Source organism: Rhipicephalus microplus, chromosome 3 (assembly GCF_043290135.1).
Source record: "Rhipicephalus microplus isolate Deutch F79 chromosome 3, USDA_Rmic, whole genome shotgun sequence".
NCBI lineage: Eukaryota > Metazoa > Arthropoda > Arachnida > Ixodida > Ixodidae > Rhipicephalus > Rhipicephalus microplus.
In genome coordinates, this window is record NC_134702.1 from 210,632,883 (window position 1) to 210,651,014 (window position 18,132).

General features: G+C 47.5%; 21 non-coding genes across 21 annotated transcripts; all 21 read left to right on the forward strand.

The window, feature by feature from the left end:
- Window positions 1-170: 170 nt before the first annotated feature.
- TRNAM-CAU (transfer RNA methionine (anticodon CAU)) lies at window positions 171-243 on the forward strand. Its single transcript has one exon. It is a non-coding gene; the product is annotated as a tRNA-Met (tRNA).
- A 1,009-nt stretch (window positions 244-1,252) lies between these two features.
- Window positions 1,253-1,325, forward strand: TRNAM-CAU (transfer RNA methionine (anticodon CAU)). The gene has a single exon. It is a non-coding gene; the product is annotated as a tRNA-Met (tRNA).
- A 400-nt stretch (window positions 1,326-1,725) lies between these two features.
- TRNAM-CAU (transfer RNA methionine (anticodon CAU)) lies at window positions 1,726-1,798 on the forward strand. The gene has a single exon. It is a non-coding gene; the product is annotated as a tRNA-Met (tRNA).
- Window positions 1,799-1,962: 164 nt separating this feature from the next.
- TRNAM-CAU (transfer RNA methionine (anticodon CAU)) lies at window positions 1,963-2,035 on the forward strand. Its single transcript has one exon. It is a non-coding gene; the product is annotated as a tRNA-Met (tRNA).
- Window positions 2,036-2,436: 401 nt separating this feature from the next.
- Window positions 2,437-2,509, forward strand: TRNAM-CAU (transfer RNA methionine (anticodon CAU)). Its single transcript has one exon. It is a non-coding gene; the product is annotated as a tRNA-Met (tRNA).
- Window positions 2,510-2,908: 399 nt separating this feature from the next.
- Window positions 2,909-2,981, forward strand: TRNAV-CAC (transfer RNA valine (anticodon CAC)). Its single transcript has one exon. It is a non-coding gene; the product is annotated as a tRNA-Val (tRNA).
- Window positions 2,982-3,145: 164 nt separating this feature from the next.
- Window positions 3,146-3,218, forward strand: TRNAM-CAU (transfer RNA methionine (anticodon CAU)). Its single transcript has one exon. It is a non-coding gene; the product is annotated as a tRNA-Met (tRNA).
- Window positions 3,219-3,855: 637 nt separating this feature from the next.
- On the forward strand, window positions 3,856-3,928 carry TRNAM-CAU (transfer RNA methionine (anticodon CAU)). Its single transcript has one exon. It is a non-coding gene; the product is annotated as a tRNA-Met (tRNA).
- Window positions 3,929-4,566: 638 nt separating this feature from the next.
- Window positions 4,567-4,639, forward strand: TRNAM-CAU (transfer RNA methionine (anticodon CAU)). The gene has a single exon. It is a non-coding gene; the product is annotated as a tRNA-Met (tRNA).
- A 163-nt stretch (window positions 4,640-4,802) lies between these two features.
- Window positions 4,803-4,875, forward strand: TRNAM-CAU (transfer RNA methionine (anticodon CAU)). Its single transcript has one exon. It is a non-coding gene; the product is annotated as a tRNA-Met (tRNA).
- Window positions 4,876-5,748: 873 nt separating this feature from the next.
- On the forward strand, window positions 5,749-5,821 carry TRNAM-CAU (transfer RNA methionine (anticodon CAU)). Its single transcript has one exon. It is a non-coding gene; the product is annotated as a tRNA-Met (tRNA).
- Window positions 5,822-6,457: 636 nt separating this feature from the next.
- On the forward strand, window positions 6,458-6,530 carry TRNAM-CAU (transfer RNA methionine (anticodon CAU)). Its single transcript has one exon. It is a non-coding gene; the product is annotated as a tRNA-Met (tRNA).
- Window positions 6,531-12,014: 5,484 nt separating this feature from the next.
- TRNAM-CAU (transfer RNA methionine (anticodon CAU)) lies at window positions 12,015-12,087 on the forward strand. Its single transcript has one exon. It is a non-coding gene; the product is annotated as a tRNA-Met (tRNA).
- Window positions 12,088-13,197: 1,110 nt separating this feature from the next.
- TRNAM-CAU (transfer RNA methionine (anticodon CAU)) lies at window positions 13,198-13,270 on the forward strand. Its single transcript has one exon. It is a non-coding gene; the product is annotated as a tRNA-Met (tRNA).
- Window positions 13,271-14,144: 874 nt separating this feature from the next.
- On the forward strand, window positions 14,145-14,217 carry TRNAM-CAU (transfer RNA methionine (anticodon CAU)). Its single transcript has one exon. It is a non-coding gene; the product is annotated as a tRNA-Met (tRNA).
- Window positions 14,218-14,380: 163 nt separating this feature from the next.
- Window positions 14,381-14,453, forward strand: TRNAM-CAU (transfer RNA methionine (anticodon CAU)). The gene has a single exon. It is a non-coding gene; the product is annotated as a tRNA-Met (tRNA).
- Window positions 14,454-14,854: 401 nt separating this feature from the next.
- Window positions 14,855-14,927, forward strand: TRNAM-CAU (transfer RNA methionine (anticodon CAU)). Its single transcript has one exon. It is a non-coding gene; the product is annotated as a tRNA-Met (tRNA).
- Window positions 14,928-15,563: 636 nt separating this feature from the next.
- TRNAM-CAU (transfer RNA methionine (anticodon CAU)) lies at window positions 15,564-15,636 on the forward strand. Its single transcript has one exon. It is a non-coding gene; the product is annotated as a tRNA-Met (tRNA).
- A 637-nt stretch (window positions 15,637-16,273) lies between these two features.
- On the forward strand, window positions 16,274-16,346 carry TRNAM-CAU (transfer RNA methionine (anticodon CAU)). The gene has a single exon. It is a non-coding gene; the product is annotated as a tRNA-Met (tRNA).
- A 163-nt stretch (window positions 16,347-16,509) lies between these two features.
- TRNAM-CAU (transfer RNA methionine (anticodon CAU)) lies at window positions 16,510-16,582 on the forward strand. The gene has a single exon. It is a non-coding gene; the product is annotated as a tRNA-Met (tRNA).
- Window positions 16,583-17,457: 875 nt separating this feature from the next.
- On the forward strand, window positions 17,458-17,530 carry TRNAM-CAU (transfer RNA methionine (anticodon CAU)). The gene has a single exon. It is a non-coding gene; the product is annotated as a tRNA-Met (tRNA).
- The last annotated feature ends 602 nt before the right edge of the window (window positions 17,531-18,132 follow it).

Sequence of the window (18,132 nt, forward strand, 5' to 3'; positions counted from 1 at the left end):
GGGGCAAAGGCGGTGAATATGTTTTATTTGCTTATGAGAGTTTAATTAGGTCGTGAGGGGTACACTGTCTGGAGAAGTAATGAATGAGTGTTGCTCGGTTTTCCTACTTTTTCGACCTTTAATTTGTGGGAACTAATGATACCTGTTGCGTTTCGCAGTGACCCCTGTCCGCCTCGGTAGCGCAGTAGGCAGCGCGTCAGTCTCATAATCTGAAGGTCGTGAGTTCCATCCTCACCCGGGGCAAAGGCTGTGTAGTTGGTTTCTTTGCTTCTGATAGTTTAATTAGGTCGTGAAGGGGCCGCTGTCTGGAGCAGTAATGAATGACTGTTGCTGAGTTTTCTTACTTTTTCGACCTTTAACTTGTGGGAACTATTGATACCGGTTGTGTTTCCCAGTGACACCAGTCCGCCTCGGTAGCGCAGTAGGCGGCGCGTCAGTCTCATAATCTCAAGGTCGTGAGTTCAATCCACACCCGGGGCAAAGGCGGTGCAGAATTTTTGTTTGCCTATGAGAGTTTAATTAGGTCGTGAGGGGTGCGCTGTCTGAAGCAGTAATGAATGACTGTTGCTGAGTTTTCTTACTTTTTCGACCTTTAACTTGTGGGAACTATTGATACCTGTTGTGTTTTGCAGTGACACCTGTCCGCCTCGGTAGCGCAGTAGGCTGCGCGTCAGGCTCATAATCTGAAGGTCGTGAGTTCAATCCTCACCCGGGCCAAAGGCGGTGCAGTTTTTTTGTTTGCTTATGAGAGTTTAATTAGGTCTTGAGAGAGAGAGAATAAACTTTATTGGGTTCCAGCATGCGGGATTCCCTCCGGCCGCGCAGGGCGTGGGGTTCACCCTATCTCACGTTACACTAGAAGTCCTAATGTCACGCGGGCCTAGACCTCAAGGCCTTCTTGAGGGGTGCGCTGTCTGGAGCAGTAATGAATGACTGTTGCTGAGTTTTCTTACTTTTTCGACCTTTAACTTGAGGGAACTATTGATACCAGTTGTGTTTCCCAGTGACACATGTCCGCCTCGGTAGCGCAGTAGGCAGCGCGTCAGTCTCATAATCTGAAGGTCGTGAGTTCAATTCTCACCCAGGCCAAAGACGGTGCAGTTTTTTGTTTGCTTATGAGAGTTTAATTAGGTCGTGAGGAGTGCGCTGTCAGGAGCAGTAATGAATGACAGTTGCTCGGTTTTCTTATTTTTTCAACCTTTAATTTGTGGGAACTAATGATACCGGTTGCGTTTCCCAGTGACCCCAGTCTGCCTCGGAAGCGCAGTAGGCAGCGCGTCAGTCTCATATTCTGAAGGTCGTGAGTTCAATCCTCACCCGGGGCAAAGGCGGTGAAGTTTTTTTGTTTGTTTATGAGAGTTTAATTAGGTCGTGAAGGGTGCGCTGTCTGGAGCAGTATTGAATGACTGTTGCCGAGTTTTCTTACTTTTTCGACCTTTAACTTGAGGGAAATATTGATACCTGTTGTGTTTCCCAATGACACCTGTCCGCCTCAGTAGCGCAGTAGGCAGCGCGTCACTCTCATAATCTGAAGGTCGTGAGGTCAAACCTCACCCGGGGCAAAGGCGGTAAAGTTTTTTGTTTGCTTATGAGAGTTTAATTAGGTCGTGAGGGGTGCACTGTCTGGAGAAGTAATGAATGACTGTTGCTCGGTTTTCCTACTTTTTCGACCTTTAATTTGTGGGAACTAATGATACCTGTTGCGTTTCGCAGTGACCCCTGTCCGCCTCGGTAGCGCAGTAGGCAGCGCGTCAGTCTCATAATCTGAAGGTCGTGAGTTCCATCCTCACCCGGGGCAAAGGCTGTGTAGTTGGTTTCTTTGCTTCTGATAGTTTAATTAGGTCGTGAAGGGGCCGCTGTCTGGAGCAGTAATGAATGACTGTTGCTGAGTTTTCTTACTTTTTCGACCTTTAACTTGTGGGAACTATTGATACCGGTTGTGTTTCCCAGTGACACCAGTCCGCCTCGGTAGCGCAGTAGGCAACGCGTCAGTCTCATAATCTGAAGGTCGTGAGTTTAATCCTCACCCGGGGCAAATTTGTTGCAGATTTTTTGTTTGCTCATGAGAGTTTAATTAGGTCGTGAGGGGTGCACTGTCTTGAGCAGTAATGAATGACAGTTGTTCGGTTTTCTTATTTTTTCAACCTTTAATTTGTGGGAACTAATGATACCGGTTGCGTTTCCCAGTGACCCCTGTCCGCGTCGGTAGCTCAGTAGGCAGCGCGTCAGTCTCGTAATCTGAAGGTCGTGAGTTCAATCCTCTCCCGGGGCAAAGGCGGTGAATATGTTTTGTTTGCTTATGAGAGTTTAATTAGGTCGTGAGGAGTGCACTGTCTGGAGAAGTAATGAATGACTGTTGCTCGGTTTTCTTATTTTTTCAACCTTTAATTTGTGGGAACTAATGATACCGGTTGCGTTTCCCAGTGACCCCAGTCTGCCTCGGTAGCGCAGTAGGCAGCGCGTCAGTCTCATATTCTGAAGGTCGTGAGTTCAATCCTCACCCGGAGCAAAGGCGGTGAAGTTTTTTGTTTGTTTATGAGAGTTTAATTAGGTCGTGAGGAGTGCGCTGTCAGGAGCAGTAATGAATGACAGTTGCTCGGTTTTCTTAATTTTTCAATCTTTAACTTGTGGGAACTATTGATACCGGTTGTGTTTCCAGAGACACCTGTCCGCCTCGGAAGCGCAGTAGGCAGCACGTCAGTCTCATAATCTGAAGGTCGTGAGTTCAATACACACCCAGGGTAAAGGCGGTACACATTTTTTGTTTGCTTATGAGAGTTTAATTAGGTCTTGAGGGGTGCGCTGTCTGGAGCAGTAATAAATGACTGTTGCTCGGTTTTCTTACTGTTTCAATTTTTAACTTGTGGAAACCATTGATACCGGTTGTGTTTCCCAGTGACCCCTGTCCGCCTTGGTAGCGCAGTAGGCAGCGCGTCAGTCTCACATTCTGAAGGTCGTGAGTTCAATCCCCACCCGGGGTAAAGGCGGTGCAGTTTTGTTGTTTGCTTATGAGAGTTTAATTAGGTCGTGAGGGGTGCGCTGTCTGGAGCAGTAATGATTGACTGTTGCTGAGTTTTCTTACTTTTTTGACCTTTAACTTGTGGGAACTATTGATACCGGTTGTGTTTCCCAGTCACACCTGTCCGCCTCGGTAGTGCAGTAGGCAGCGCGTCAGTCTCATAATCTGAAGGTCGTGAGTTCAATCCTCACCCGGGGCAAAGGCGGTGCAGATTTTTTGTTTGCTCATGAGAGTTTAATTAGGTCGGGAGGGGTGCACTGTCTGGAGCAGTAATGAATGACTGTTGCCCAGTTTTCTTATTTTTTCGACCTTTAATTTGTGGAAACGAATGATACTGGTTGCGTTTCGCAGTGACCCCTGTCCGCCTCGGTAGCGCAGTAGGCAGCGCGTCAGTCTCATAATCTGAAGATCGTGAGTTCCATCCTCACCCGGGCAAAGGCGGTGTAGTTGTTTAGTTTGCTTATGAGAGTTTAATTAGGTCGTGAAGGGTGCGCTGTCTGGAGCAGTAATGAATGACTGTTGCTGAGTTTTTTTATTTTTTCGACCTTTAACTTGTGGGAACTATTGATACCGGTTGTGTTTCCCAGTGACACCAGTCCGCCTCGGAAGCGCAGTAGGCGGCGCTTCAGTCTCATAATCTGAAGGTCGTGAGTTCAATCCACACCCGGGGCAAAGGCGGTGCAGATTTTTTGTTTGCCTATGAGAGTTTAATTAGGTTGTGAGGGGTGCGCTGTCCTGAGCAGTAATGAATGACTGTTGCTGAGTTTTCTTACTTTTTCGACCTTTAACATGTGGGAACTATTGATACCGGTTGTGTTTCCCAGTGACGCCTGTTCGCCTCGGTAGCGCAGTAGGCAGCGCGTCAGTCTCATAATCTGAAGGTCGTGAGTTCAATCCTCACCCGGGGCAAGTTTGTTGCAGATTTTTTGTTTGCTCATGAGAGTTTAATTAGGTCGTGAGGGGTGCACTGTCTTGAGCAGTAATGAATGACAGTTGTTCGGTTTTCTTATTTTTTCAACCTTTAATTTGTGGGAACTAATGATACCGGTTGCGTTTCCCAGTGACCCCTGTCCGTGTCGGTAGCGCAGTAGGCAGCGCGTCAGTCTCGTAATCTGAAGGTCGTGAGTTCAATCCTCTCCCGGGGCAAAGGCGGTGAATATGTTTTGTTTGCTTATGAGAGTTTAATTAGGTCGTGAAGGGGCCGCTGTCTGGAGCAGTAATGAATGACTATTGCTGAGTTTTCTTACTTTTTCGACCTTTAACTTGTGGGAACTACTGATACCGGTTGTGTTTCCCAGTGACAGCAGTCCACCTCGGTAGCGCAGTAGGCGGCGCGTCAGTCTCATAATCTCAAGGTCGTGAGTTCAATCCACACCCGGGGCAAAGGCGGTGCAGAATTTTTGTTTGCCTATGAGAGTTTAATTAGGTCGTGAGGGGTGCGCTGTTACGAGCAGTAACGAATGACTGTTGCTGAATTTTCTTACTTTTTCGACCTTTAACGTGTGGGAACTATTGATACCGGTTGTGTTTCCCAGTGACACCTGTCCGCCTCGGTAGCGCAGTAGGCAGCGCGTCAGTCTCATAATCTGAAGGTCGTGAGTTAAATCCTCCCCCGGGGCAAAGGTGGTGCAGTTCTTTGTTTGCTTATGAGAGTTTAATTAGGTCGTGAGGGGTGCGCTGTCTGAAGCAGTAATGAATGACTGTTGCTGAGTTTTCTTACTTTTTCGACCTTTAACTTGTGGGAACTATTGATACCTGTTGTGTTTTGCAGTGACACCTGTCCGCCTCGGTAGCGCAGTAGGCAGCGCGTCAGGCTCATAATCTGAAGGTCGTGAGTTCAATCCTCACCCGGGCCAAAGGCGGTGCAGTTTTTTTGTTTGCTTATGAGAGTTTATTAGGTCTTGAGGGGTGAGCTGTCTGGAGCAGTAATGAATGACTGTTGCTGAGTTTTCTTACTTTTTCGACCTTTAACTTGAGGGAACTATTGATACCGGTTGTGTTTCCCAGTGACACCTGTCCGCCTCGGTAGCGCAGTAGGCAGCGCGTCAGTCTCATAATCTGAAGGTCGTGAGTTCAATTCTCACCCAGGCCAAAGACGGTGCAGTTTTTTGTTTGCTTATGAGAGTTTAATTAGGTCTTGAGGGGTGCGCTGTCTGGAGCAGTAATGAATGACTGTTGCTGAGTTTTCTTACTTTTTCGACCTTTAACTTGAGGGAACTATTGATACCGGTTGTGTTTCCCAGTGACACCTGTCCGCCTCGGTAGCGCAGTAGGCAGCGCGTCAGTCTCATAATCTGAATGTCGTGAGTTCAATCCACACCCGGGGCAAAGACGGTGCAGATTTTCTTTTGCCCATGAGAGTTTAATTAGGTTGTGAGGGGTGCGCTGTCCTGAGCAGTAATGAATGACTGTTGCTGAGTTTTCTTACTTTTTCGACCTTTAACATGTGGGAACTATTGATACCGGTTGTGTTTCCCAGTAACGCCTGTTCACCTCGGTAGCGCAGTAGGCAACGCGTCAGTCTCATAATCTGAAGGTCTTGAGTTCAATCCTCACCTGGGGCAAATTTGTTGCAGATTTTTTTGTTTGCTCATGAGAGTTTATTTAGGTCGTGAGGGGTGCACTGTCTTGAGCAGTAATGAATGACAGTTGTTCGGTTTTCTTATTTTTTCAACCTTTAATTTGTGGAAACGAACGATACCGGTTGCGTTTCGCAGTGACCCCTGTCCGCCTCGGTAGCGCAGTAGGCAGCGCGTCAGTCTCATAATCTGAAGGTCGTGAGTTCAATCCTCACCCGGGGCAAAGGCGGTGCAGATTTTTTGTTTGCTCATGAGAGTTTAATTAGGTCGGGAGGGGTGCACTGTCTGGAGCAGTAATGAATGACCGTTGCCCAGTTTTCTTATTTTTTCGACCTTTAATTTGTGGAAACGAATGATACCGGTTGCGTTTCGCAGTGACCCCTGTCCGCCTCGGTAGCGCAGTAGGCAGCGCGTCAGTCTCATAATCTGAAGGTCGTGAGTTCCATCCTCACCCGGGCAAAGGCGGTGTAGTTGTTTTGTTTGCTTATGAGAGTTTAATTAGGTCGTGAAGGGTGCGCTGTCTGGAGCAGTAATGAATGACTGTTGCTGAGTTTTTTTATTTTTTCGACCTTTAACTTGTGGGAACTATTGATACCGGTTGTGTTTCCCAGTGACACCAGTCCGCCTCGGAAGCGCAGTAGGCGGCGCTTCAGTCTCATAATATGAAGGTCGTGAGTTCAATTCACACCCGGGGCAAAGGCGGTGCAGATTTTTGTTTGCCTATGAGAGTTTAATTAGGTTGTGAGGGGAGCGCTGTCCTGAGCAGTAATGAATGACTGTTGCTGAGTTTTCTTACTTTTTCGACCTTTAACATGTGGGAACTATTGATACCGGTTGCGTTTCCCAGAGACGCCTGTTCGCCTCGGTAGCGCAGTAGGCAGCGCGTCAGTCTCATAATCTGAAGGTCGTGAGTTCAATCCTCACCCAGGGCAAATTTGTTGCAGATTTTTTGTTTGCTCATGAGAGTTTAATTAGGTCGTGAGGGGTGCACTGTCTTGAGCAGTAATGAATGACAGTTGTTCGGTTTTCTTATTTTTTCAACCTTTAATTTGTGGGAACTAATGATACCGGTTGCGTTTCCCAGTGACCCCTGTCCGTGTCTGTAGCGCAGTAGGCAGCGCGTCAGTCTCGTAATCTGAAGGTCGTGAGTTCAATCCTCTCCCGGGGCAAAGGCGGTGAATATGTTTTGTTTGCTTATGAGAGTTTAATTAGGTCGTGAAGGGGCCGCTGTCTGGAGCAGTAATGAATGACTATTGCTGAGTTTTCTTACTTTTTCGACCTTTAACTTGTGGGAACTATTGATACCGGTTGTGTTTCCCAGTGACACCAGTCCACCTCGGTAGCGCAGTAGGCAGCGCGTCAGTCTCATAATCTCAAGGTCGTGAGTTCAATCCACACCCGGGGCAAAGGCGGTGCAGAATTTTTGTTTGCCTATGAGAGTTTAATTAGGTCGTGAGTGGTGCGCTGTTACGAGCAGTAACGAATGACTGTTGCTGAATTTTCTTACCTCTTCGAACTTTAACGTGTGGGACCTATTGATACCGGTTGTGTTTCCCAGTGACACCTGTCCGCCTCGGTAGCGCAGTCGATTCCACTTCCGGCCGCGACAGCGTACGGACGTGTTTATCATGTGCTCCCGTGTAGGGGCGGTTTCAGCGGCCCGTGTGGGCCGCGGTATCAGGTGTACCGAAAAGCCAGGCGAAGATTTCCAGGTTGTTCTGCCTCAGCTGCCTTCAGGTGATTCTGTTTTGCACACGGTTTTTTTGCACGGAAATTTGAAAGCCAGGCCATATCGAGTGGAGCATGTCCGAGACAGCCTTGCTCGTCTTTCGCTGCTGCCGGAAGTGGTTGCCCTTGGGGCATACCAAATGAATCACGTATGGGAAGTGACGTTCAAGGATGATGAGGGTAAAAAGAAGATGCTGGCGGCGGAGTCATTTGACCTAAAGGACCATCGCTGTATGGTGGTTGACCCCCGTGATCGAGGTGTGCGGCTGAAGTTGTACTGGCTTCTTCATGGCGTGCCGGACGAGGCTGTGCGAGTCGCCTTAACGCCCTACGGAAAAGTGACCGAGATAAGCAGAGATAAATGGAAGGTGCAGGGTTGCAATGACAAAGGTTCAACCACGCGGTCGGTCACGCTGAGGCTACACGCGGGCGTGTCCGTGGACGACCTGCCACACCAACTACGAGTTGCGGAGGACATGGCGCTCGTCGTAATTCCTGGCAGATCACCGCTCTGCCTCCGATGCCGGGCTATCGGACACATTCGACGGGATTGCCGCGTGCCGCGCTGTGGGGTCTGTCGTCGCTATGGCCACGATGACGCCCACTGTGTGAGGTCGTACGCCAGCATTGCGGGCCCAGGCCAAACAGACGAAGTGTCTGAACACCTGATGGATGCCGTGGATGCCGAAGAAGCGAGCAGGGAAGACGGTTGTACGGAAGGCCCTGCCACGCCCCCTGAACAGTCTTCTGGGGCCGCACTGGAATCTACCAATGAAGGCGACAAGCACTCTGGTGCGCCAGGAACGAATTTAGACACGGCAGTAGTAGAGGACGACGCTACAGCAGCGAGCAAGTCATCTTCAGCTGCGCGAGAGGGCGGCCCGGAAGCAACGGACGCCGAGATGACCAAGGCCGGTGCTATCGCTTTAAAGCGAGCTCGTGAAACACCTGACGGTACCGGAAATGTTGACACGTCGGCCACCAGTGAACCTCCAACAAAGACGGCGACTGGTCGCCGGCCTACCTTTAAACCACGACCAAACCTGTCGCCTGACCGTAGGGGCACTCAAACGTCGGCCCCGCCGTAGCGGAGGAGACGTTCCGAGGCTTTCTACGCTGAGCACACGCAACCACTGTTGCGACGTGAGTATGACACCTGACGAAACAACCTTCAAGAAATGGCGACTAACTTTAAAACTGGTATTTGCATCGCGACGTTGAACTCAAGAGGCCTGTGTTCGCGCAGGAGACAATGCCAGATTAGTCGCATTTTGTTAGAAAACGACATAGACCTCCTGGCTGTACAAGAAACTAAAATGGAAAGTGAAGAACAAACGGAGCAAATGGTTCAAGTTTTTCGCTCTAGGTACAATGTCTGCGTTTGTCATGCTGTTGGGCGGTCAGGAGGCTGTGTCGTTTTCATACGTAGTAGCATCGCGGTTGTTGAAAATGTGTCTACCTGCGATAGCGGTAGGCTGGTTGTGTGCGACTTCAGTTTTTCTGGACTGCCTTGGCGCGTTGTGTGTGTTTATGCACCGAACAGATCGCACGAACGGGAACTTTTTTTCAGAGCGATTGAAGGGTTCTTGAAAACGGAAAGAAATGTTGTGGTTCTAGGGGATTTCAATTGTGTCTGTAGAGCGGAGGATAAGACAACGAGCTTCAATGTGCGCGATAGAAGCGCTGAGCTGTTGAATAAAATAGTGAACGAGACAGGGCTGGAAGATGTCGGTTATGTAATGACGCGAGAGGGTGAAGTAGGATATACGCACTTTCAAGGTCATTCGCACGCGAGGTTAGACAGAATATATTTGTCGGCAAAGTTGGTGCCACTATGCTCATCTTATCAAACTCAACATCTTAGTTTTAGTGATCACTGTCTGGTCAAGGTCAACATTGGCGAAAAACGTAAGGCTGCGAAGTTTAATTGGTTTCTATGGAAATTTAATGAAAAGCTGCTGCAAGATGAAATATTTGTCACAAAAACCAAAGAATGTCTTTCAAATGCTCTTCGTTTGGAGACCAATAACTTCATAGCTGTGTGGGAGCAAATGAAGTGTGATATAAAGATGATAGCGATTGAAAGAGCCTGTGTATTACGTAATCGGGAAAGGCAACAAGAGAGGCAGTTACAAAGCGAACTAGACTACATGTTAAGCGTAGAAAATGAAGTGCCGGGAAAATTTAAGAAAGAAATAAAGGAGGCGAAAGCAAAGCTCGAATTCATCGACGACGAAAAGTACCGCGGAGCAATGATAAGGGCTCGCACTGAACGGCTGTGGATGGGTGAAACGCCCACTAAGCGAGTGCTCAGTGAAGAAAAGAAACATGCAGCAAACAAAGAGATAAATGAAATTCGATACCGCAATTACATTACCCGGGACCGCGAACAGATAAAGCACGCCTTTGTCGAGTTTTATACGCAGCTCTTTAGCCATACAATCAATGACCCCGAACGATTCAAAGAGGACTTTCTGACCCTTATGCCGAGATTGGAAGACTCTGAGCGGGAGCTACTGGAAGTAGAAATCACTGTGGCAGAAATTGAATCAGCTATAGATAACCTGGGTAACGGCAAGTCACCAGGGCCGGATGGGCTTGGTGCTGCCATATACAAATTTTTTAAGACAGAAATGGCACTGGCATTACACCGAGTGATCAGAGAATGCTACGACAAGCAGCAAACACCTCATTCATTTAGGACAGCACACGTAGTATTAATCCCCAAAACTGATGACCCCGCAAAGCTACTTTCAGTGGAATCCTACCGACCTATCAGTTTGAGCAACACTGACTATAAAATATACACGAAGGTCCTAGCAAGACGGCTCCAAAGTGTTGTCACATCCCTTGTCGGCCCGCATCAGACATGTGGGATTAAGGGCAGAACCATATTCACAAATATACACGTAACCAGAAGTATTCTAGAATGCTGTGATGCAAATAATGACCGCGTGGCCATGATTCAGCTAGACCTGCACAAAGCGTTCGATAAAGTTGTACATGAAATTTTGTTTTTATTGCTGGAACATGTGAATGTAGGAACTGTCATTACAGAAGGTGTTAGAATGGTGTATCATGACTGTAGGGCTAATTTAGTAATCAACAAAGAAGTAAGTGCTTCAATTCCTGTGCGCTCGAGCGTGAAGCAAGGTTGTGCTTTGTCGCCACTCCTTTTCGCGCTTTACTTAGAGCCCTTCTGTTTACGAATACTTGCAACACCAAGTATAAGAGGGTATACGTTTCTGACCAGTGGAATTAGAATTTTAGCCTATGCTGATGACGTCGCAGTGTTTTGCAGTGACAAAGAAAGTGTGCAAGAAGTTGTACGAATAGCTAGGGAATTCTGTGCAGCAACGGGCAGCGCAATTAGTTGGCCAAAATGTCTAGGCTTTTGGCATGGCCAGTGGCAAAGCACACCCGAAGTTTACTGTAACATGAATTGGAAAATCATGCCCGGAAAGTACCTCGGTGTGCCTTTGGATCATTACCGCAATGCTACGGAGTATTGGTCTGAGGAACGTCAACGCATTAAAAATTGTACTGATAAGTGGGGAGGTCGCAATTTATCAATGTTTGCAAAAGCGTCCGTGTGCAATGTATTTCTGATTGCAAAAGTGTTTTATGTATTACAAGTGTTAACCATGACCCGCACTTCTGTCCAGAAAATGCACCGAGTATTCGCGACCTTTATATGGGGGTCGCAGTGGGAGCGCACGAGCCGGTGCAACTTATTTCATAGGGTAAAATATGGTGGTCTGGGGCTTTTGCATTTGTTTTTTAAGCAGTTGGTGAGCAGATTCATGTTCGCTCGAGATCAAACTGACAATTTCTTGAGAACTGTGATCCAAGCAAGACTGCAGACCCCCTTACCTGATTTCGTCGTGTCATCTTTTTCTTTCGAAGCTGGATCACTCAGTCCTTATTTGCGAGAAGTAGTTACAGCTACACGCCTGCTCAAGGAAAGATTTTCGTACGAATACTTGTCCGACGTGACTAAAAAGAAACTGTATCGTGACCTTCTTGATGTCTTCCTGCCAGTGCCCGTCTACCGAGCTTCGTGCAGGCTAGGTTCTGAGCGTGACGTGTTTAAACGTGTTAAGAGAATGCCGGTCAGACCCTCTGTCAAAACATTCTTCTTTCAAGTGCATACCGGCACTCTCCCTGTACTGCCATGGCTAAAAAGTAAAAGGCTTTTTGTACCGTGGTCCGTCAACTGTCTAATCTGCGGCAAACCAGAAACGATAAACCATATCTTTCTCGACTGCCATGATGCTGTGTTCTTGTGGGACGTACTACAACGGACTATAAAAAAAGAACTACCTATCAACGCCTTTGGAATCCGTTTTCTTCCGTGTGCAGCTGCAGGGGAAGTGCCGAGTGACATGTTAATGTTGCTTTGCATGCATAGTGTGTGGAGGACAAGAATGGATGTACGACATATGCGTGTAGACGCACGTTCAGCGAGAGACTATTTTGTTGAGAGTATGCTGTATACACGAGACGTGTTTAAAGCGCTGCCTGAACCCCCCGAGTGGTTACCTGTGCTCGACCAATTGGCTTCTGTGAAGCCTTTTTAAACCAAGTGCACTGGCCAAGTTGAAGCTGGTGTTTTATTAAGTGTACATATTTTGTATGTAATCCTTTTGCTTGTGGTTATTAAAAGGCAATAAAGAGAAAAAAAAAAAGCCTCGGTAGCGCAGTAGGCAGCGCGTCAGTCTCATAATCTGAAGGTCGTGAGTTCAATCCTCACCCGGGGCAAAGGTGGTGCAGTTCTTTGTTTGCTTATGAGAGTTTAATTAGGTCGTGAGGGGTGCGCTGTCTGAAGCAGTAATGAATGACTGTTGCTGAGTTTTCTTACTTTTTCGACCTTTAACTTGTGGGAACTATTGATACCTGTTGTGTTTTGCAGTGACACCTGTCCGCCTCGGTAGCGCAGTAGGCAGCACGTCAGGCTCATAATCTGAAGGTCGTGAGTTCAATCCTCACCCGGGCCAAAGGCGGTGCAGTTTTTTTGTTTGCTTATGAGAGTTTAATTAGGTCTTGAGGGGTGCGCTGTCTGGAGCAGTTATGAATGACTGTTGCTGAGTTTTCTTACTTTTTCGACCTTTAACTTGAGGGAACTATTGATACCGGTTGTGTTTCCCAGTGACACCTGTCCGCCTCGGTAGCGCAGTAGGCAGCGCGTCAGTCTCATAATCTGAAGGTCGTGAGTTCAATTCTCACCCAGGCCAAAGACGGTGCAGTTTTTTGTTTGCTTATGAGAGTTTAATTAGGTCGTGAGGAGTGCGCTGTCCTGAGCAGTAATGAATGACTGTTGCTCAGTTTTCTTACTTTTTCCACCTTTAATTTGTGGGAACTAATGATACCGGATGCGTTTCCCAGTGACCCCTGTCCGCGTCGGTAGCGTAGTAGGCAGCGCGTCAGTCTCGTAATCTGAAGGTCGTGAGTTTAATCCTCTCCCGGGGCAAAGGCGGTGAATATGTTTTGTTTGCTTATGAGAGTTTAATTAGGTCGTGAGGGATACACTGTCTGGAGCAGTAATAAATGACTGTTGCTCGGTTTTCTTACTTTTTCCACCTTTAATTTGTGGGAACTAATGATACCGGTTGCGTTTCCCAGTGACCCCTGTCCGCGTCGGTAGCGCAGTAGGCAGCGCGTCAGTCTCATAATCTGAAGGTCGTGAGTTCCATCCTCACCCGAAGCAAAGGCGGTGTAGTTGGTTTCTTTGCTTCTGAGAGTTTAATTAGGTCGTGAAGGGGCCGCTGTCTGGAGCAGTAATGAATGACTATTGCTGAGTTTTCTTACTTTTTCGACCTTTACCTTGTGGGAACTATTGATACCGGTTGTGTTTTGCAGTGACACCTGTCCGCCTCGGTAGCGCAGTAGGCAGCGCGTCAGGCTCATAATCTGAAGGTTGTGAGTTCAATCCTCACCCGGGTCAAAGGCGGTGCAGTTTTTTTGTTTGCTTATGAGAGTTTAATTAGGTCTTGAGGGGTGCGCTGTCTGGAGCAGTAATGAATGACTGTTGCTGAGTTTTCTTACTTTTTCGACCTTTAACTTGAGGGAACTATTGATACCGGTTGTGTTTCCCAGTGACACCTGTCCGCCTCGGTAGCGCAGTAGGCAGCGCGTCAGTCTCATAATCTGAAGGTCGTGAGTTCAATTGTCACCCAGGCCAAAGACGGTGCAGGTTTTTGTTTGCTTATGAGAGTTTAATTAGGTCGTGAGGAGTGCGCTGTCAGGAGAAGTAATGAATGACAGTTGCTCGGTTTTCTTAATTTTTCAATTTTTAACTTGTGGGAACTATTGATACCGGTTGTGTTTCCCAGAGACACCTGTCCGCCTCGGTAGTGCAGTAGGCAGCGCGTCAGTCTCATAATCTGAAGGTCGTGAGTTCAATCCTAAGGCGGGCCAATGTCGAAGCAGTTTTTTTGTTTGCTTATGAGAGTTTAATTAGGTCTTGAGGGGTGCGCTGTCTGGAGCAGTAATGAATGACTGTTGCTGAGTTTTCTTACTTTTTCGACCTTTAACTTGAGGGAACTGTTGATACCGGTTGTGTTTCCCAGTGACACCTGTCCGCCTCGGTAGCGCAGTAGGCAGCGCGTCAGTCTCATAATCTGAAGGTCGTGAGTTCAATACACACCCAGGGTAAAGGCGGTACACATTTTTTGTTTGCTTATGAGAGTTTAATTAGGTCGTGAGGGGTGCGCTGTCTTGAGCAGTAATAAATGACTGTTGCTCGGTTTTCTTACTGTTTCAATTTTTAACTTGTGGAAACCATTGATACCGGTTGTGTTTCCCTGTGACCCCTGTCCGCCTCGGTAGCGCAGTAGGCAGCGCGTCAGTCTCATAATCTGATGGTCGTGAGTTCAATCCCCACCCGGGGCAAAGGCGGTGCAGATTTTCTTTTGCCTATGAGAGTTTAATTAGGTTGTGAGGGGTGCGCTGTCCTGAGCAGTAATGAATGACTGTTGCTGAGTTTTCTTACTTTTTCGACCTTTAACATGTGGGAACTATTGATACCGGTTATGTCTCCCAGTAACGCCTGTTCGCCTCGGTAGCGCAGTAGGCAACGCGTCAGTCTCATAATCTGAAGGTCGTGAGTTTAATCCTCACCCGGGGCAAATTTGTTGCAGATTTTTTGTTTGCTCATGAGAGTTTAATTAGGTCGTGAGGGGTGCACTGTCTTGAGCAGTAATGAATGACAGTTGTTCGGTTTTCTTATTTTTTCAACCTTTAATTTGTGGGAACTAATGATACCGGTTGCGTTTCCCAGTGACCCCTGTCCACGTCGGTAGCTCAGTAGGCAGCGCGTCAGTCTCGTAATCTGAAGGTCGTGAGTTCAATCCTCTCCCGGGGCAAAGGCGGTGAATATGTTTTGTTTGCTTATGAGAGTTTAATTAGGTCGTGAGGAGTGCACTGTCTGGAGAAGTAATGAATGACTGTTGCTCGGTTTTCTTATTTTTTCAACCTTTAATTTGTGGGAACTAATGATACCGGTTGCGTTTCCCAGTGACCCCAGTCTGCCTCGGTAGCGCAGTAGGCAGCGCGTCAGTCTCATATTCTGAAGGTCGTGAGTTCAATCCTCACCCGGAGCAAAGGCGGTGAAGTTTTTTGTTTGTTTATGAGAGTTTAATTAGGTCGTGAGGAGTGCGCTGTCAGGAGCAGTAATGAATGACAGTTGCTCGGTTTTCTTAATTTTTCAATCTTTAACTTGTGGGAACTATTGATACCGGTTGTGTTTCCAGAGACACCTGTCCGCCTCGGAAGCGCAGTAGGCAGCGCGTCAGTCTCATAATCTGAAGGTCGTGAGTTCAATACACACCCAGGGTAAAGGCGGTACACATTTTTTGTTTGCTTATGAGAGTTTAATTAGGTCTTGAGGGGTGCGCTGTCTGGAGCAGTAATAAATGACTGTTGCTCGGTTTTCTTACTGTTTCAATTTGTAACTTGTGGAAACTATTGATACCGGTTGTGTTTCCCAGTGACCCCTGTCCGCCTTGGTAGCGCAGTAGGCAGCGTGTCAGTCTCATAATCTGAAGGTCGTGAGTTCAATCCCCACCCGGGGTAAAGGCGGTGCAGTTTTGTTGTTTGCTTATGAGAGTTTAATTAGGTCGTGAGGGGTGCGCTGTCTGGAGCAGTAATGATTGACTGTTGCTGAGTTTTCTTACTTTTTCGACCTTTAACTTGTGTGAACTATTGATACCGGTTGTGTTTCCCAGTCACACCTGTCCGCCTCGGTAGTGCAGTAGGCAGCGCGTCAGTCTCATAATCTGAAGGTCGTGAGTTCAATCCTCACCCGGGGCAAAGGCGGTGCAGATTTTTTGTTTGCTCATGAGAGTTTAATTAGGTCGGGAGGGGTGCACTGTCTGGAGCAGTAATGAATGACTGTTGCCCAGTTTTCTTATTTTTTCGACCTTTAATTTGTGGAAACGAATGATACCGGTTGCGTTTCGCAGTGACCCCTGTCCGCCTCGGTAGCGCAGTAGGCAGCGCGTCAGTCTCATAATCTGAAGATCGTGAGTTCCATCCTCACCCGGGCAAAGGCGGTGTAGTTGTTTAGTTTGCTTATGAGAGTTTAATTAAGTCGTGAAGGGTGCGCTGTCTGGAGCAGTAATGAATGACTGTTGCTGAGTTTTTTTATTTTTTCGACCTTTAACTTGTGGGAACTATTGATACCGGTTGTGTTTCCCAGTGACACCAGTCCGCCTCGGAAGCGCAGTAGGCGGCGCTTCAGTCTCATAATCTGAAGGTCGTGAGTTCAATCCACACCCGGGGCAAAGGCGGTGCAGATTTTTTGTTTGCTTATGAGAGTTTAATTAGGTCGTGAGGGGTGCGCTGTCTTGAGCAGTAATAAATGACTGTTGCTCGGTTTTCTTACTGTTTCAATTTTTAACTTGTGGAAACCATTGATACCGGTTGTGTTTCCCAGTGACCCCTGTCCGCCTCGGTAGCGCAGTAGGCAGCGCGTCAGTCTCATAATCTGAAGGTCGTGAGTTCAATCCCCACCCGGGGCAAAGGCGGTGCAGATTTTCTTTTGCCTATGAGAGTTTAATTAGGTTGTGAGGGGTGCGCTGTCCTGAGCAGTAATGAATGACTGTTGCTGAGTTTTCTTACTTTTTCGACCTTTAACATGTGGGAACTATTGATACCGGTTATGTCTCCCAGTAACGCCTGTTCGCCTCGGTAGCGCAGTAGGCAACGCGTCAGTCTCATAATCTGAAGGTCGTGAGTTTAATCCTCACCCGGGGCAAATTTGTTGCAGATTTTTTGTTTGCTCATGAGAGTTTAATTAGGTCGTGAGGGGTGCACTGTCTTGAGCAGTAATGAATGACAGTTGTTCGGTTTTCTTATTTTTTCAACCTTTAATTTGTGGGAACTAATGATACCGGTTGCGTTTCCCAGTGACCCCTGTCCGCGTCGGTAGCTCAGTAGGCAGCGCGTCAGTCTCGTAATCTGAAGGTCGTGAGTTCAATCCTCTCCCGGGGCAAAGGCGGTGAATATGTTTTGTTTGCTTATGAGAGTTTAATTAGGTCGTGAAGGGCCCGCTGTCTGGAGCAGTAATGAATGACTATTGCTGAGTTTTCTTACTTTTTCGACCTTTAACTTGTGGGAACTATTGATACCGGTTGTGTTTCCCAGTGACACCAGTCCACCTCGGTAGCGCAGTAGGCGGCGCGTCAGTCTCATAATCTCAAGGTCGTGAGTTCAATCCACACCCGGGGCAAAGATGGTGCAGATTTTCTTTTGCCCATGAGAGTTTAATTAGGTTGTGAGGGGTGCGCTGTCCTGAGCAGTAATGAATGACTGTTGCTGAGTTTTCTTACTTTTTCGACCTTTAACATGTGGGAACTATTGATACCGGTTGTGTTTCCCAGTAACGCCTGTTCACCTCGGTAGCGCAGTAGGCAACGCGTCAGTCTCATAATCTGAAGGTCTTGAGTTCAATCCTCACCCGGGGCAAATTTGTTGCAGATTTCTTTGTTTGCTCATGAGAGTTTATTTAGGTCGTGAGGGGTGCACTGTCTTGAGCAGTAATGAATGACAGTTGTTCGGTTTTCTTATTTTTTTAACCTTTAAATTGTGGAAACGAATGATACCGGTTGCGTTTCGCAGTGACCCCTGTCCGCCTCGGTAGCGCAGTAGGCAGCGCGTCAGTGTCATAATCTGAAGGTCGTGAGTTCAATCCTCACCCGGGGCAAAGGCGGTGCAGATTTTTTGTTTGCTCATGAGAGTTTAATTAGGTCGGGAGGGGTGCACTGTATGGAGCAGTAATGAATGACTGTTGCCCAGTTTTCTTATTTTTTCGACCTTTAATTTGTGGAAACGAATGATACCGGTTGCGTTTCGCAGTGACCCCTGTCCGCCTCGGTAGCGCAGTAGGCAGCGCGTCAGTCTCATAATCTGAAGGTCGTGAGTTCCATCCTCACCCGGGCAAAGGCGGTGTAGTTGTTTTGTTTGCTTATGAGAGTTTAATTAGGTCGTGAAGGGTGCGCTGTCTGGAGCAGTAATGAATGACTGTTGCTGAGTTTTTTTATTTTTTCGACCTTTAACTTGTGGGAACTATTGATACCGGTTGTGTTTCCCAGTGACACCAGTCCGCCTCGGAAGCGCAGTAGGCGGCGCTTCAGTCTCATAATCTGAAGGTCGTGAGTTCAATCCACACCCGGGGCAAAGGCGGTGCAGATTTTTGTTTGCCTATGAGAGTTTAATTAGGTTGTGAGGGGTGCGCTGTCCTGAGCAGTAATGAATGACTGTTGCTGAGTTTTCTTACTTTTTCGACCTTTAACATGTGGGAACTAT